The sequence below is a fragment of the Botryllus schlosseri genome, chromosome 2 (assembly GCF_051294905.1).
Source record: "Botryllus schlosseri isolate E-star chromosome 2, Bs_hap1, whole genome shotgun sequence".
Taxonomy (NCBI): domain Eukaryota; kingdom Metazoa; phylum Chordata; class Ascidiacea; order Stolidobranchia; family Styelidae; genus Botryllus; species Botryllus schlosseri.
In genome coordinates, this window is record NC_137237.1 from 36,281,803 (window position 1) to 36,298,290 (window position 16,488).

The following is a 16,488-nucleotide window of genomic DNA, read 5'->3' on the forward strand; positions in this document are numbered from 1 at the left end:
AATTACATTTTCACTAGGTCACCTTCACCTTTTTCAGGCTATTGTCTGCGTTGAAGTCACCGAGAGTGAGTTTTCTGTAATGCCTTGGGTCAAGTTTGCAGATCTAGACGGTTTGGGGTGTGTTATTTAACTTGTCTGAGGGGGTTGGGATTATCGCTATGCTCTTTGGCTTTTTGTTCCCGCATTGCGTAATTTTCTAGCTATGTGCCCGAAAAAATGTAATTTATGGCGGTTTCGCTAGACCGTGCGTTAAATGGCAATAAAGTAACAGATTTCACAGCTCTGCCGGAATTAGGTTATACAACGGAACCTTTCGAGTATCTCATACCCTCATAATTCAACAAAAATTTTAAATGCAACTTTTTAGTGCAACTTTTGGTAAAATTAAATGCAACTATGTCGCGATTTTAGTGCAACAAAAACTAGCCCTAGTAATCAGCTTATCAAATTTTGAGCTGTGCCACGAAACATTTTCAAATTAGACAAGGAGTAACGACTATGAAAGGTTGGGAACCACCGGAAGTGCGGTCTTTATATAGCTGGGTGGTGCAGTGCGCACCAGCATAGACTGATAAATATTCTCATCGGTGTGACATGAAGATGACTTAACGATGTACAACTACGCTCCTTGCATTTTTGAAGTCATCATCCCCCACCAGCTCTACCGCTAACTCTGATCATGTGGGTGGAGAGAGGATCAAATTGTATAGTAATATATGGAAGAACCAATATTATTGACAGAGGTGGTCAAAGTAGTTAAGAAAGCTACTCAAATAGAAGTAGAAGTAGCGACGAAAAAATCTACTCAAGTACGAGTAGAAGTACTTCTTCCATAAGCAACCACAAACTACTTGAAGTAGAAGTAGAGTTGACCTACTTAAAATCTACTCAAGTAAGTAAGTAGTTGTGAAAACGATCCTAATTCGTTCACATGGATTGTCAAAAGGTGATATTTGAACTATTCGAAAGGTGCCGAGCTCGATTCATATTGATGCATACGAGAAGGTATCCAATTTTCGACAGCATAAGCATTCGTCCGCATCATCTGTTTTCTCGAACAACACGTTTTAGAAAATATCATGGTATGGCGCCCTACTCCATATTACAAGGCCCTTAGTTTAGTAGAAGAGCAATACGGAGATGTTGTATAGGATACGGTGTAAACACTTTGCGCGATTAGTAAACGTTAATAAAAAATATGGTGGACCGTGAAAATTCCATATTGTATAGCTTTATTTTCGGAAATTAGAGGCATTACACACTTGCACACTCGCTGTCAATCAAGGAACTACGATCGCAAATCGCCAAACACTGTGAGGAAAGATGGAATGATGAATTCATGGAATCAGATGATTATTCGCAATATCGCGAAATATTTGCTTCGCAAGCAATCTTGCCAAGCTGCAGCATATCCTCACGAAATATCTCATCAATTCTGTAAGATTGCAGACGAGCCACTGCAGACTCCACTGGCACCTTCGCAGAATCGGATGTCACAGCACGGGTTTATGCGATACGTGCGATATCGACGAGACGGTCGACCAATTTTTAATTCATTGCGAACGCTACTCGAACCACTGCGATCACTTGAAGACGACAGCGGCGAATCTAGGTATACCGTTTCAGCTCACAAAACTACCAGTGGCTGAATCCGTTATCCTCACCGACTGACAGTTGTGACGCTAATGGATCTATCAGACTCTTGAGACCTGGTGTAAAAGGCCATAGTAGCCACACACCATATGAACAATACTAACAACAACAACACTTGCATTTATACTTCAACATGTATGTTATCGACAGACAAGAACCGATATTAATTAGAACTCAAAGTATATGATACTGGGAATTGAAAGTGAATCATAAATACTACTGCTAAAACCGGAACATGTATTTCATGTCTTTAGTCCAGAAAGTTTCAAAGGTGGTATGCTAAAACAGCTCTAAAACTAAAAAAAAGTAAGAGTCCACTTTTCCAGATTAGGACACGTCATGGACATGCTAGATTACGATATGATAAGTAACTGCTGGATTGCGAAACGTCAGTTTCAAAGATTGTGAAGAGCCATATGTACTGTGATGAAATATTTCATATGGGCGAAGGGCGACAATGTGGTGTGAACTGCGCTGTGAGGAATACAAGATATTGAACGGTAGACATGCGGACGTAGGAATTTGGAATATGAAATATGATTGTTAAATCGCAAGTCGAATTCCTCTTGTCAGGGTTACCATATTTTGGAAATCTGAAAGGGAGAACACTTTTCAAAATTTTCAGACTTACCACACTGAAGTAAAATCCTGAAATAATGGTAAATTTCTCGCGGGTTTCTGGTTGGTTGACTATAAAAAAAAAAGGTCACTTTTCCGGCTCGGTTCCAGAAGTTACCACTTTTGTCGAATTCTCCGTTGGTTGAATAAAATAAACAGGTCAACTTTCCGGCTAAGCTTCCGGAATAGCCGCCTGAGCGTTACTTCAGTGCTGATTCACTGTATCTCGGTCGAATTTTACCCTATATTTAACCAAAATTCTCAAAAAAGAGGACATTTGGGCGTCGTCCGAGAACTCTTTCAAAAAAAGGACAAATCCTCTTAAAAGAGGACGTATGGCAACCCTATCTTAAGTCCAGGGACCTATTGGATAGGAAGTGACACAGCAGTGCGATCAAACATATTTGAATTATATATTTCTGTAACTAATATATTTCCATGTAAACGGCATGTAACGATTCGGCATTGGAGTTTTCGCTTCTGTGAATGATTAGTTTTTGGTCCATTTTCCCATAAAACTCCGGACTCATTCTCGAATTAGAGAGAGACCTCAACGCCGTAGCCTGGTGATTATTATATGGCCTACGAGCAATGTTCCCTCTAAGCTGCGCACGTGCGCAAATGCGCAGTGCTGAGACGGTCTCTGCGCACAGAAAATCTCCGTTGCGCACAAAAAATCCGAAGTGATGACCTTTTTTTTTAGTCATTACGCACTGTTGTCCAAGGGTCTGCGCAGTAGGTTGGTGATCGTGCGCAGGCTTGGCAAAAATTCGAGGGAACATTAGTAGTTGTATAGATCGCTCGTGATGTGACAAGGGCTCTTATGGGTGCGGCGGCGAATCGCCTGGAAACTCGTGGTGGCGAATCGCATTTTTAGACCCCCCTCTCGGCCGCGATTCGCCATGTGTTCTTATGGGTGCGGTCGTTATTCGCACTTTCAGGTATAGGCCGTGGCGGTGATTCGCCGTGAAAACTCGTGGTCGTGACTCGCCTTTTTTGCTATAGGCGGAGGCGGTGATTCGCCATGTATTCTTACGGGATCTGTGGTGATTCGCCATGTGTTCTTATGGGTGCGGTCGTGATTCGCACTTTCAGGCATCTCTCGACCGGTGTTGAATATGTATCAAGTAAATAGTCATGTGAATGAATCTTTGTTAATGTGTATATCATGAAAACTCGTGGTCGTGACTCGCCTTTTTTACTATAGGTGGTGACGGTGATTCGCCTGCCGTGTATTCTTACGGGATCTGTGGTGACTCGCCATGTGTTCTTATGGTTGCGGTCGCAAGCGGCCATTGCGTCTTATGGCGGGGGTGGCGAGCGGTTATTGCGTCTTATGGGTGCGGTCGCATGCGGCTATTGTGTCTTATGGGTGCGGCCGTGAATTGCCCTTTCGGTATAGGCATCTCTCGCACGTCGTACTTTCGCATGTCGTGCTTTCGCGTATAGGTTGTGTTGGTGACTCGCCATGTGTTCTTATGGGTGCGTCGGCATATCGTACTTTCGGGTATAGGAATCTCTCACACGGTGTTGAATATGTATCAAGTAAATAGTCACGAGTATCACTAAACAGGAAATTCACTAAACCGCAGTGCATTGTGCGATTTTGAAAAACAGATGTTTGCGCTTGCGTTTTGATATGTCTGACCTACTAAATACGTCCGTTTTGCGAACACGGCTTGTTGTGAGGATTACGCAGCGCGTGCGGCCTATATTTCGAATGACCTGTGTGCTGAATTGTTTCCCGTCCAACCGTGTGCTACTATCGATTATTACGCTAGTCCAGTCAGTGCGAAATAGTTTGCTAAATCTAGGAATCAGTCGCATGGTGTTACTTTAGTAATTAGTTTACCATAGAACCGACGTAGACGGTGATTCGAATACCGACAAATTTTCACTTATTTCTGACCCAACCCTATTCCTCTGTGAAGTTGACGCTTATTCAAAAAGGTGTGAAATAATTGTAAAATCCTAATCCGAAACCGATTATTTCGACTTTGGCGCAGTGCGCATTGAAATAGGATTGATGAACATGACTAGCAACTTCCGCACAGTCCCGTTTCGATATTATACAAACATTGATTTGAAACAAGTAATATAACATTACAACTCTATTCACGATCCTGCTTTCCATTTGTCAAAGAGCTATTTTAACATCTTACCATACTCAAAAGAATTATTCACAACATGATGATGAGACTTGAGAACATGAATTTGTTTCCATGATGTTTGTACACCGACACATTGTATGTACACTAGGGCTGTTCAAAAATAACTTTTTTTTCCGGATTCCAGCCATTCAGTGATTAAATTGTCAGGTTACCTTAAAAAACGCTGCACACCAAATTTGGTTCAATTCTAACAAGTATAGGGCTCCGCGGATGCAATTAAAATTTTAAATTTATATAGGAAAATTGAAAAAAAAAATTTTCAAATTTTTCGGTCAACCCCATGAAATTGTTGAGCTGTCTTCAGAGACGATGCAAAAAAAATTTGACTCAATTCGGACTAGTAGAAGTGGAGTTATTGGAGTTTTTCGTTGATAATTCTCCAATTATCCTTGATTGGTGGATAATCCGAGAATTATCAACGAAAAACTCAAATAACTCCGTTTCTACAGGTTGGAATTGACTCAAATTTCATTTGCATGGTCTTTGAAGACATCTCAACATTTTCATGGGGTTGAGAGAAAAATTTGAATTTTTTTTTTAAATTTTACGTAGTAAATTAAAAATTTTAATTGGCTCTGCGGACGCTTAGACATGTTCGAATTGAACCAAATTTGGTGTGCAGCCTTTGTTGTGGCAACCTGACAATTTAATCAGTGAATGGCTGGAATCAGGAAAAAAAAGTTATTTTTGAACAGCCCTAATGTACACCTCGTTTACGCGAATACTTGGTATGTATGAACAATCGTGACGTACTTGATGTGATGGTGTATGCATTGGTATTTTTCATGGAGACAAAACACGGTCTGTAACATGTTTACTTGAATATTGGTCGTTGGTTCATGAGTGAATATCCGGATCCGGTCCACATACTTTCTCATATTAGTGACCCGGTTTCAGCTGACTGGAGCGACATGTATTGACCAGTAAAGACACAATATAGTAAACAGACCTGAGGAAACCTGCAAGTAACCCAGAGTTGTTAGCGCGATGGGGAACATAAATTCATCCGTTTTCCGAACATCATTATCCGTGTACCAACCAGTTACCAAAGTCGAGGAAGTGTTTTATTCAGACATTTTGACTCTGGAAAATCCAAAGCGCGAACCCCGGACATCGCGGACATATCGGAAACCCCTTTATTCGCCAATTCCGAAAACATACATGTCGATGTACAACAGCACATTGTTATTGCATGCGAGTAACCAATGAATTTGATGGGATGCATCAGAGCAAGTGAATATTTGATTAGACAAATGTATCGGAGTCATTGTTGGTGTATATTTTGTCACTGTCCGTTGTAACAATATACAAAAATATCAAATTTTACGGTGTGGTGGTCAGTTTTCAAAACGAAAATGGTATTGTTACCCAGGGAAAAGATAGATTTCCAAGTGAAAACGGTATTGGTACTCAGGTGAATGATAGTTTTCCAAACGAAAAATGTTTGTTACTCAGGTAGAAAATATATTTCCAAAAGAAAATGGATAGTTACTTTAGGTAAAAGTATTTTTCCAAGTGAAAATGGTTTGTTGTTGTAGGAAAAAAAAAATTGCAAACGAAAAGGGTTTTGTTACTCTAGGAAAGGATAGAACCCAAAGTGAAAATGTATTGCTACTCTGGGTAAACGATAGATCTCCAAAGGAAAGTAATGGTTTTACTCAGGTAAACGACGACCCGCCGAGTGAAAATGGTTTGTTGCTTAGGGAAAAAATATATTTCCAAGTGAAAATGGTTTGTTACCCGGGGGAAAAATATATTTGCAAGTGAAAAAGGTTTGTTACCCAGGGAAAAATCGATTTCCAAAGGTAAGGGGGCTTGTTACTCTTGGAAACGATGGACCCCCAAGTGAAAATGTTTTGTTACTCTGATTAAACGATAAATCTCCTAAGAATAATGGTATTTTTACTCAGGTAACGGCCGACCTCCAGGTGAAAATGGAAATTTTACTAGGGTAGGTATCGTATGTTTAGTGTCGTTGGTGCTGTTAAACGTTGTCGCCGGTAGCCGTTGGGATACTATTACGAGTGTGAAAAGGATTTACACGTCCTGTGCAGAGTATCGCGATAGTGAACATATTTTTCACGTGATGAAACAAGATCGCTGTTTAAATTTTATTGCATATCGATTACCGAGTTGCTGTACAATAGAGATGACTCTACATTAGACCGTGCTGTGTACTTCGATTAAAACCACAAGACCACATGTAAATGTATTCACACAACTCGATGATGTTGATATAGTGTTACTAAAATGAATTATTACCTATTTACGCAACATAAAAATAACAATTCATGTCGTAGTAAGTAGGTTTCGTGAACTCGTGCTTGATGAAAACGAATGGTGACAAGTATGTGTTTGTGTTTGAGTGAAAAATAATTATTTAGAGTAGTGACATTTTGTGACCAACGAATGCAAATCGATCATGATATTACAATAGACGCTTTCGTCAACATAACGACTTGGCGCAGGAGAAACACTTTCACGTTTTTTCAATAACTGGATTCTCGAGACTTGTTACTTGTACCATGTACCGTTGGTGACTATAACGGCCATTTTGTATGATAGTACGTTTAGCTGTTTTGTTGCTAGGGCAATCACTTGATGACTCAGCACTTTTTGTTAGCAAAGTAGATTGATTTGTGTGTAAGATGTAAGCACCGTAACTAGAAAACATATGTACTCTGTTGTTGGAGTAGCTGATTTATTGCTATGACATGGACATATCCTGAAGCCTTGGTTGGTTTGTTGTCTTACGAAAGAAGAGGCGACCTCGGTGTCGTAAATTGTGTTAACTAAACCCGGATGGATACCACAATTGTGTTGGACTTACACATGATATTCGCATACTGTACACATACAAACTTTTGTGTAAACAACGCTGATGTTTCTGTTAATACTAGTTCTGTGTTGAACTATTTGATTATTAAGATAAATGAACAACCATTCAGACAATAAAGGTCTTGAGGTATCGAAACAGTTTGAAAGCGTCACCAATCATTGTACAGGTTCGTAGCATGGGAATATCGAGTATTTTCGTGTAACATGAATATATTTCATATGCCTTCGGTAAGAAATGAGTTGCGTGGGGTAATCATACACAACCTACAAAAGTTAAACTTGTAGCGTTTGATTGCCTACTTTTTATCAATGTCTTTGTGATGTTAAAAGACGGCTGAGTTTACATTTACATTAAGCGGAGCAACTCGAGAAATATGAGTATCAATATGAGTGGTATATTATTTTTCGCGATATGCAACCAATCTTCTAAGCATAACTTGTCAAAAATTTATCGTGTCGTAGAAACACCTGTTGTTACGAATTCGAAAGAAATGTACTTCGATTATCACGACGATGGAAATTAAGATCAATGCGGTATTTCGGAGATGGATGTGTATCGTTTGGTATGCTCCCCTATCCCTAAATGTCGGTTAGTTAAACGATACATTTACAAGCTTAGCGAAATCTTGATTTACAAATAACAGCTTGATGATGTAAAGCTCAACCACGCAAATGTGTTCATTGCAAAGTATTTGACACAAACAAAATGTCGAATGGAGACCATCACATTGGTTTCATTTCGAGTGAGTGAAAATTGTTTTCTGTTGGCCAGGTTGGACACATTTGACAAACATCGTACACATTGTATCTTCGTGCTGGTAACGACTTTCAGCGGCTTGGTTTCATGTCGGGAATTATTATTTGAGGGTTCAAGAATGATTTCAATCAATACTAGAAATGAACAACAATGCAAAACACGTTTAGCAAATAACAGTGTAGCAAGTACTTTTTTGATATTAAGAGTGTTGGGCACTAGACACTTCTAGTTGAATTGGATGCATCTAACAAACATATCACAATTTACTTTTGCAATAATCAAAGTCTTAGAGTGTATAACCTCGCGATATTTTACATTTAGCACGCACAATGGGGAGTTACTGAAATGATTAGGAATTGATCGCTAGCTTCGAACGGTACTCGATAGTCAAAGTGATATTTTCACACTCTGTAAAGTGCATATGTTTCAATTCTCTGTCACAAATTCCGACAATAAATCGTTGGATTCAATAGTAACGATATTGTGATATACTGATTCTACACTTAGTCGTTTCAATTACCCGTTGGGAATCGGGATAATAAAGCATTTTGTATCGGATGTTCAATGTATGAATACTGGAATTATTACATCTTTAGTGCTGTTTATCGCAAACGATAGATTTTAATAATTGTACTGATTGTTGAATGTAATAATACCGATATTGTCGTTTCACCTTTAGTCTTGGTTACTGGAAATATTTTTTGATATCCGCGATACGCAGAGTGATTTTTACCAAGGTGGAGTAATTTTCATATCAAGAACATTTCAGACACACATAGTTTTACAGCTTAATATGTTAATAACATTGGTACTGAAAAGTTTGTTGCTGTCATAACATTTACCACAACGCCGGGTCTAATTAACGCAAATAATTTAATAATAAAGTAATGATCAACTATTACAAAATCTCATATGTCAAATCAACGTGTCAATCCTTATGTTCACAGCATGATAACTTTGAATATAACACCATCGTTCGATTGTAAGAAATGAATTCTCAACTACGTTGGTCGGACTTCCAAATCTCGTATACTCAAACATATTATGTTAATCTCAAGTCGCCGACACTGAGATGTAATTACTTTTGTCTTACAAAATATACCGAGTAGTAATTCGTTTGTCTTGCAGAATATACCGCGTAGTAATTCCTCTATCTTACAGAATAGTAACGACTTTTCAAGTTGAATAAAAAAATATGTGTAGGGATATGAATACAACCTAGCTTGTTATGGATTTTAGGTTTTAGTGATTGTATGGATTCGTGTATGTTTGGCTGTTTTTCATACTGATACTGTTTGAGTTGGTCGGGTAAGTTACAAACGGATTTACTTGACAATGTTTTCGTGGTTGACTCTTTGAATATGGTAAGATGGTGAGATGTCGAGACGTAATATTATTTCCGTACACTTAATTACAACCAAACATAACCCGCATTCAAATAAGCCGTAAGCTACAAGTGGATTTGAAACTTGATGCTGTTTTGTGGTTAACTCAAGTCAGTAGTCATGTTTGTGTTGATTTCGGGAATGATCATGACGAGTTTGTCGGGTAAATTAGGTAATGTGGTAGTAACTATGACCTTACCGAGTTGCTGACATTCAAATATCTTTCACGCTGTAATATACGGATTTAATTGTGATAAATTATTTCTCAGTTATTGTTCAGACATTCAAATCTCGTATACTCAAAATATAATATGTTCAAGTCAAATCGTATATGCACCGATTAGTAAATACTTTGTCTTCAGAATAGTAACGACCTTTACAATCGAATAAAAAAAGACCGATCATACGAGTATACAACCAGGATGAATTAATTCAAATTTATGAGTTGTAGTGATGTAATCAAGTAAGTGAAACTAGATTTTTAACAATTGTTAATGTTGTGAATAATTCTTTTGAGTATGGTAAGATGTTGAAATAGCTCTTTGACAAATGGAAAGCAGGATCGTGAATAGAGTTGTAATGTTATATTACTTGTTTCAAATCAATGTATGTATAATATCGAAACGGGACTGTGGGGAAGTTGCTAGTCATGTTTATCTATCCTATTTCAATGCGCACTACGCCAAAGTCGAAATAATCGGTTTCGGATTAGGATTTTACAATTATTTCACACCTTTTTGAATAAGCGTCAACTTCACAGAGGAATAGGGTTGGGTCAGAAATAAGTGAAAATTTGTCGGTATTCGAATCACCGTCTACGTCGGTTCTATGGTAAACTAATTACTAAAGTAACACCATGCGACTGATTCCTAGATTTAGCAAACTATTTCGCACTGACTGGACTAGCGTAATAATCGATAATAGCACACGGTTGGACGGGAAACAATTCAGCGCACAGGTCATTCGAAATATAGGCCGCACGCGCTGCGTAATCCTCACAACAAGCCGTGTTCGCAAAACGGACGTATTTAGTAGGCCAGACATATCAAAACGCAATCGCAAACATCTGTTTTTCAAAATCGCACAATGCACTGCGGTTTAGTGAATTTCCTGTTTAGTGATACTCGTGACTATTTACTTGATACATACTCAACACCGTGTGAAAGATTCCTATACCCGAAAGTACGATATGCCGACGCATCCATAAGAACACATGGCGAGTCACCAACACAACCTATACGCGAAAGCACGACATGCGAAAGTACGACGTGCGAGAGATGCCTATACCGAAAGGGCGATTCACGGCCGCACCCATAAGACACAATAGCCGCATGCGACCGCACCCATAAGACGCAATAACCGCTCGCCACCCCCGCCATAAGACGCAATGGCCGCATGCGACCGCACCCATAAGAATACATGGCGAGTCACCACAGATCCCGTAAGAATACACGGCAGGCGAATCACCGTCACCACCTATAGTAAAAAAGGCGAGTCACGACCACGAGTTTTCATGATATACACATTAACAACGATTCATTCACATGACTATTTACTTGATACATATTCAACACCGGTCGAGAGATGCCTGAAAGTGCGAATCACGACCGCACCCATAAGAACACATGGCGAATCACCACAGATCCCGTAAGAATACATGGCGAATCACGACCGCACCCATAAGAACACATGGCGAATCACCACAGATCCCGTAAGAATACATGGCGAATCACCGCCACCGCCTATAGCAAAAAAGGCGAGTCACGACCACGAGTTTTCACGGCGAATCACCGCCACGGCCTATACCTGAAAGTGCGAATCACGACCGCACCCATAAGAACACATGGCGAATCGCGGCCGAGAGGGGGGTCTAAAAAGGCGATTCGCCACCACGAGTTTCCAGGCGATTCGCCGCCGCACCCATAAGAGCCCCTGCCACATCACGAGCGATTTATACTACTACTAACATTGCCTTCGAGCATGCTTGACATTTGCTGTCTTTTAGGGAATATTTAAAGAACGTATTTCCAGCAAAAAATCTCAACATTGGTAATATAGGAATTTTTCAATCTAATCAGAATTACTTCGCGGGCCGGATGAAATCGTCTGGCGGGCCGTATGTTTGACATCCCTGCGGTTTAGAACGTTTGGACGATTTCACTAATAATTCACTATATAACACACAACGAAGTAATTATTTCAACAGGCTCGCCCGAATATGCTTAATTATCATTAATTACATGCCCTATATTTCCCAATACGACACCTCACTCAGCTCTACCGGAAAATCAGATAATTCCGAGAGTCACGAATAATAGTAAATTTTCGCGAGCGGTGCGATTAGGTGACACGGGTCTGCCGGCACTGGGTAGAATGAATGCGCTCACACGTACTGGTGGAAACATCCATCCAACTGTGGGATCTTGGGTGGGATTCCCCAGAAATGTGTTTTATCACCCTATATGAGTGGCCCAAGAACAATGGGAGTGTGGGGCAATTTTTGGCGAGACTGTGCACACTTACCAACTCACTGCGCAGACATTTGGACAACAGCGCGTAACGACTTAAAAAAAAGGTCATCACTTCGGAATTTCTGTGCGCAAGTTGGATTTTCTGTGCGCTCAGACCGTGTCAGCACTGCGTATTTGCGCACGTGGGCAGCTTAGATGGAACATTGGTGTGGGGGCTGACGAGGGAGAGAGAGAGTCTTTATTTTCATCGAACCAAAATACATAACAAACGGCAGTGATGGTGGTACAGAAGATATGCGTGCACAGTATTCGGTATTAGATAGGAATGATCGATAAGACCGTGAAGGTCATCTAGTCTGATCACACCAGCATCAAACAGGTACACTTGACTCTGAACAGTCTGGCTGTAAAAAATGTTTACTTAAGAAAGAAAAATAGAAAAAAAATTAGCAAATGATCAATGAAGCAATGTCTGAGCGAGGTATGGCAACAGTGTTAGTGTAACGACAAGAGGTGATCAAGTAGGGCTTTTTTGAATCTATTATAAGGCAATTCACGGATATGTGGTGGTAATGCATTCCAGATGATAGGTCCTGAGTAGTCGATAGATCTCTTAGTTAGGTTACTATTTGGTGGGGGTAAGTAGATGTTTCCTTTAGACGAGGATCTCGTGTAATGGGAATGGCCATTTTTAGCAGGTATGAAAAAGTCATCAAACACAGGAGGCAGACTATTGGAAAAATATTTGTGAACAACTTTTGATACTTCGAAGCGATATAGTTCATCAACTCGCAAAATTCGATGCTTACGGTAGTAAGGCGATAAATTGGTACGTAAAGGTACAGATGAGATCAGCCGTATCGCACGGTTTTGCAGGGTTCGAATTCTGCACAAAAATGTTGTGCATGCATTTCCCCATACTACGATTCCATATTGCAGATGAGAGTGGAAAAGAGAGAAGTAGATGGTTCGTAGTACTGATCTGGAAACCAAAGATTGGAGACGGGTCATTATTCCCGCACACCGAGCTAGTTTTGATATTGTGCATTCAATATGCTGCTTCCAAGACAATTTGGAATCAATGGTGACGCCGAGATATTTTGCTGAGTCACATATTGAGATTTGTTTATGATTGATGTTCACAGTGAAATTATGACTGGCATTATTTAAAACGAGCATCTCGGTCTTATCTGCATTCAAACTTAGTTTGTTTGCTTGGAGCCATCTCGACACTTTTGGGAGTTCCCTATTCACAGATGCATGCAAACCATCGACAGTGTTGGAGGTTATGAAGAGGTGAGTATCATCAGCAAATAGCGTTGTGCGGAATAAAGATGCATTAACAATGTCGTTAATATAAATGAGGAAAAAAGTCGGTCCAAGGACTGAGCCTTGTGGCACTCCACAAGTTATATCTCTGGTAGTCGTTCTTAATGTCCCCAGTTTAACAAATTGTTTGCGGTTTGCCAGGTAGCTTTCAAGTAGAGTTGCTGCAATACCCCTGATTTCAGAGTGTTCTAGCTTGTATCTTAAGATTCTGTGGTTAACTGTGTCGAAAGCTTTGCGGAGATCGATAAAAATGCTGCAGCCACTTTCTTTTTGCTTGATGGTTTTGTAATAGTCCGTTACAATTGATAGTATTGCATGGTTGGTGTTGTGGTTGGATCTGAATCCATGCTGAGTCGGAGACAGTACTGCATTCAATTCAAAAAAGTTCTTGAGTCGGCAGTCAATCAGTTTCTCAAAAACCGTGGCAAGATTTGGCAAAACAGATATTGGTCGGTAGTTAAAAATTAGCTTTTTACAGCCTTTCTTAAACACTGGCATTACTCTGGCAGTTTTCAGTGCATCTGGGAAAATGCCTAGACGTATCGACTCATTAAAGAAAATGCATATAACATCACCAATAATATTAAAGACTAGCTTCAGAAAGTGAGTTGGGATGAGATCGGGTCCTACTGCTTTGTTACTTTTCATTTCAGATAATACGATCGCAACTTCTCCTTTACTTGTCGGCTCAAGAAAAATGGATTTCTGAGGGCCAGGACTCAAGTACGAGAGAAAGTCATCCGAGGAGTTTGGTATTGAAGCTGCAAGATCCGGACTAATGTTGCAAAAATACTGATTGAACTTTTTTGCTACTGCAAGCTGGTCTTTGATGATGCTGCCATTCTCGAGTAGCACGATGTCATCAGCACTCTTGGGAGCATTACCTTTAGTTAGGTTGATAATTTCTCCAATGGTTTTCCATGTGTTCTTGGGATCTTTGGAGCACTCTTCAAATCTTTTTTGGAAGTATGCTTTTTTGGCATTTTCTTTCATATGCGTCACTTGGTTTGCATATTTTTTGTACACTTTTTTGCCTTCGATGGTGCCTTACAGATAGTAGTGCTTATGCATCCAATCCCTTGTTTTGATCGCAACTAGTATGTCATGACCAATCCAGGGTTTCGATTTCAAGCTCCTTGCATTGCGGTTGACTTTCCTAATTGGGAAAGATGTGTCGAGGGCTGCCCGCAGTTCCTCAATAAATTTTTCAAAATGGCGGTTGTAGTTGTCAATTGTGAGTGGAGGAATTTTGTAGTTGTTGAAGGTATTGCTGACAATTTCAATATACTCCTCAATACCGCGAGGGTTTAAGGGCGAAGTGTTTTATTTTTTACCTTGATTCTGTGGCCAGGTATCGCTGTTGTCAGATGTTTTCATGCGGTGCATTGTATTCATAGTAGCCAGAAAAGCCTACGTTTGGTGCTAGCAATTAGCAAGGTAGCACGACAAGTTGCTTCGTTCGACTACGAAGCAGTCACTTCTTCTCTCGCTATTGTCGAAGAGAAGAATTTTATTCGAGTTGGTGTGTGGTCGGTTAAATTCACGGCCTTTGGCCCGGAAGACTGTAAACCAGTGCTTCTCAACCGGTGGGTCGCAAGGCTATTTCAGCAGGTGGCAGGTGGGTCCTGACGACGTTTTAAATGTTATACTTTCCTATTCAAGTTCCGAAATATTCCAAACACTTTATATTCTCAAGATTAGAGGAGTAAATGTATATTCTCCTCCTACAAATTTATTGTGTTGCGCCCATAAACGCCACAAGCCACGTTGCCGTGCTCCCAATAATTCGCGAACCAAATTTTTGTCAGTCATATTAATTGGATCGTGAAATCCGACAGTGCGTCACTGTGTAATGTGTATGCATGAGATTGAAATTCAGTCTTTCCTTCAAAGTCTTTGCGAACGTTGATCAGTAAATGCATCAATCTAGTCCGAGTTGCTGTTACAATCAGCAAACAATTGCCGTAACGCAAGCTCCTCATAACTCCTTTGTATTCGACGTAATTGACGAATTGCTGATACGAATTGCTGAATTGCGGTACGCGCTTCTCGTCTGTTATTGTTTGTGGTATACATGGTGTTTTCCACTACAATGGTCAGTCATTTACACCAGACCAGTATGTTTTATCATGATTGCGAATCTGCCAACTTGGAGCACGGTCCACTTTCAGACGTTTTTAGAGCACCGCTTTCGCAGATCGGATGGCGAGGAGCCTAGATAAGCCTTTCACGCCTGTAATCATCTCCTACACATATATATATCGACTTTCAATTAAATAATTAAATAAAAGGGCCAAAGAAAACAGGAAACCAAAGAACATCAAGATAATCCGTTTTGGGCCCTTGTTAAGCGCCTCCAGCGTGGGCGGTCGTGGGCGTCTTCGAGCGAAAGCCCGCGTTGCGCTAGCTCGGTCTCTATTGTCGAGCGCCATGTGGTTCTATTCCAGCCACCTCTGCGCCATGGCTCCGTCGGAATGTGGTTGATGATGGCGGCGGCTGGTTGATCGTCTTGATGCCGCACTAGATGACCGATTAGGCGGAATCGTCGTTCAGCAGCCAGCAAACGGCATGGGACCGTTTTTGTAAGTTTGCGCAGAGCATTGGTGGATATGTGCTCCGGGTGGTGGATGCCGACCTCCTACACGCAGGACCTCAACTGCCGCACCTACACCCCCCAATTGGTGCATCGATCTCGAAAAGGGGCAAAAATTATCTCATGAACCAACATTAAATATGGAGTAGTTGTTTGCAGATTTATTATTGAACTTCTTTCAAATTTTCTTCGCGCCGCGCGCGATTTGACATCCTTCGATGTCTTGGTTTTAATACCCACCTCCCAAATAAAATGATACGCATAATTTGTAGTAATGGGCCTTTCAGTATCGGCCATTACCAAGACATAAGGAGTTTTGGCAAAATGTGCTCTTAAAAAGGTCGACAAGGAGAAGACCTCTGCCGAAAAGGATCGAAATCTTCGGCATATAAAATTTTCCATTAACTATAGGCGCCTAAATGGCCGGCTCCAAGTATTGATGTCGTCAAAAATTCATAGTATAGTATATGCAATTGCCGATATCATAGACCGAATACCATCATGAATTTGGGAAAATATTCCCGCTAGGCGCGACCGGATGACTGGCGCCCACAAGCAGTGGTTTAAACGTTATTCACGAAAGGGCTTCTGGTGGGTCGCGTAAGGAAATTTGGATGAAAAGTGGGTCGCGAACTGAAAAAGGATGAGAAGCACTCCTGTAAACGACTATCGG

The 16,488-nt window shown here is 40.5% G+C and overlaps 1 protein-coding gene and 1 long non-coding RNA gene across 2 annotated transcripts in view; both read left to right on the plus strand.

Annotated features, from left to right (window-relative positions):
- The window catches only part of LOC145458451 (exocyst complex component 4-like), a 364,798-nt gene that overhangs the window by 316,054 nt on the left and 32,256 nt on the right, over positions 1-16,488 (plus strand). The gene's annotated exons all lie outside the window — the stretch shown is intronic.
- On the plus strand, positions 12,118-14,522 carry LOC145434517 (uncharacterized). Its single transcript, XR_013913432.1, has 2 exons — positions 12,118-13,189; positions 13,876-14,522. It is a non-coding gene; the product is annotated as an uncharacterized LOC145434517 (long non-coding RNA).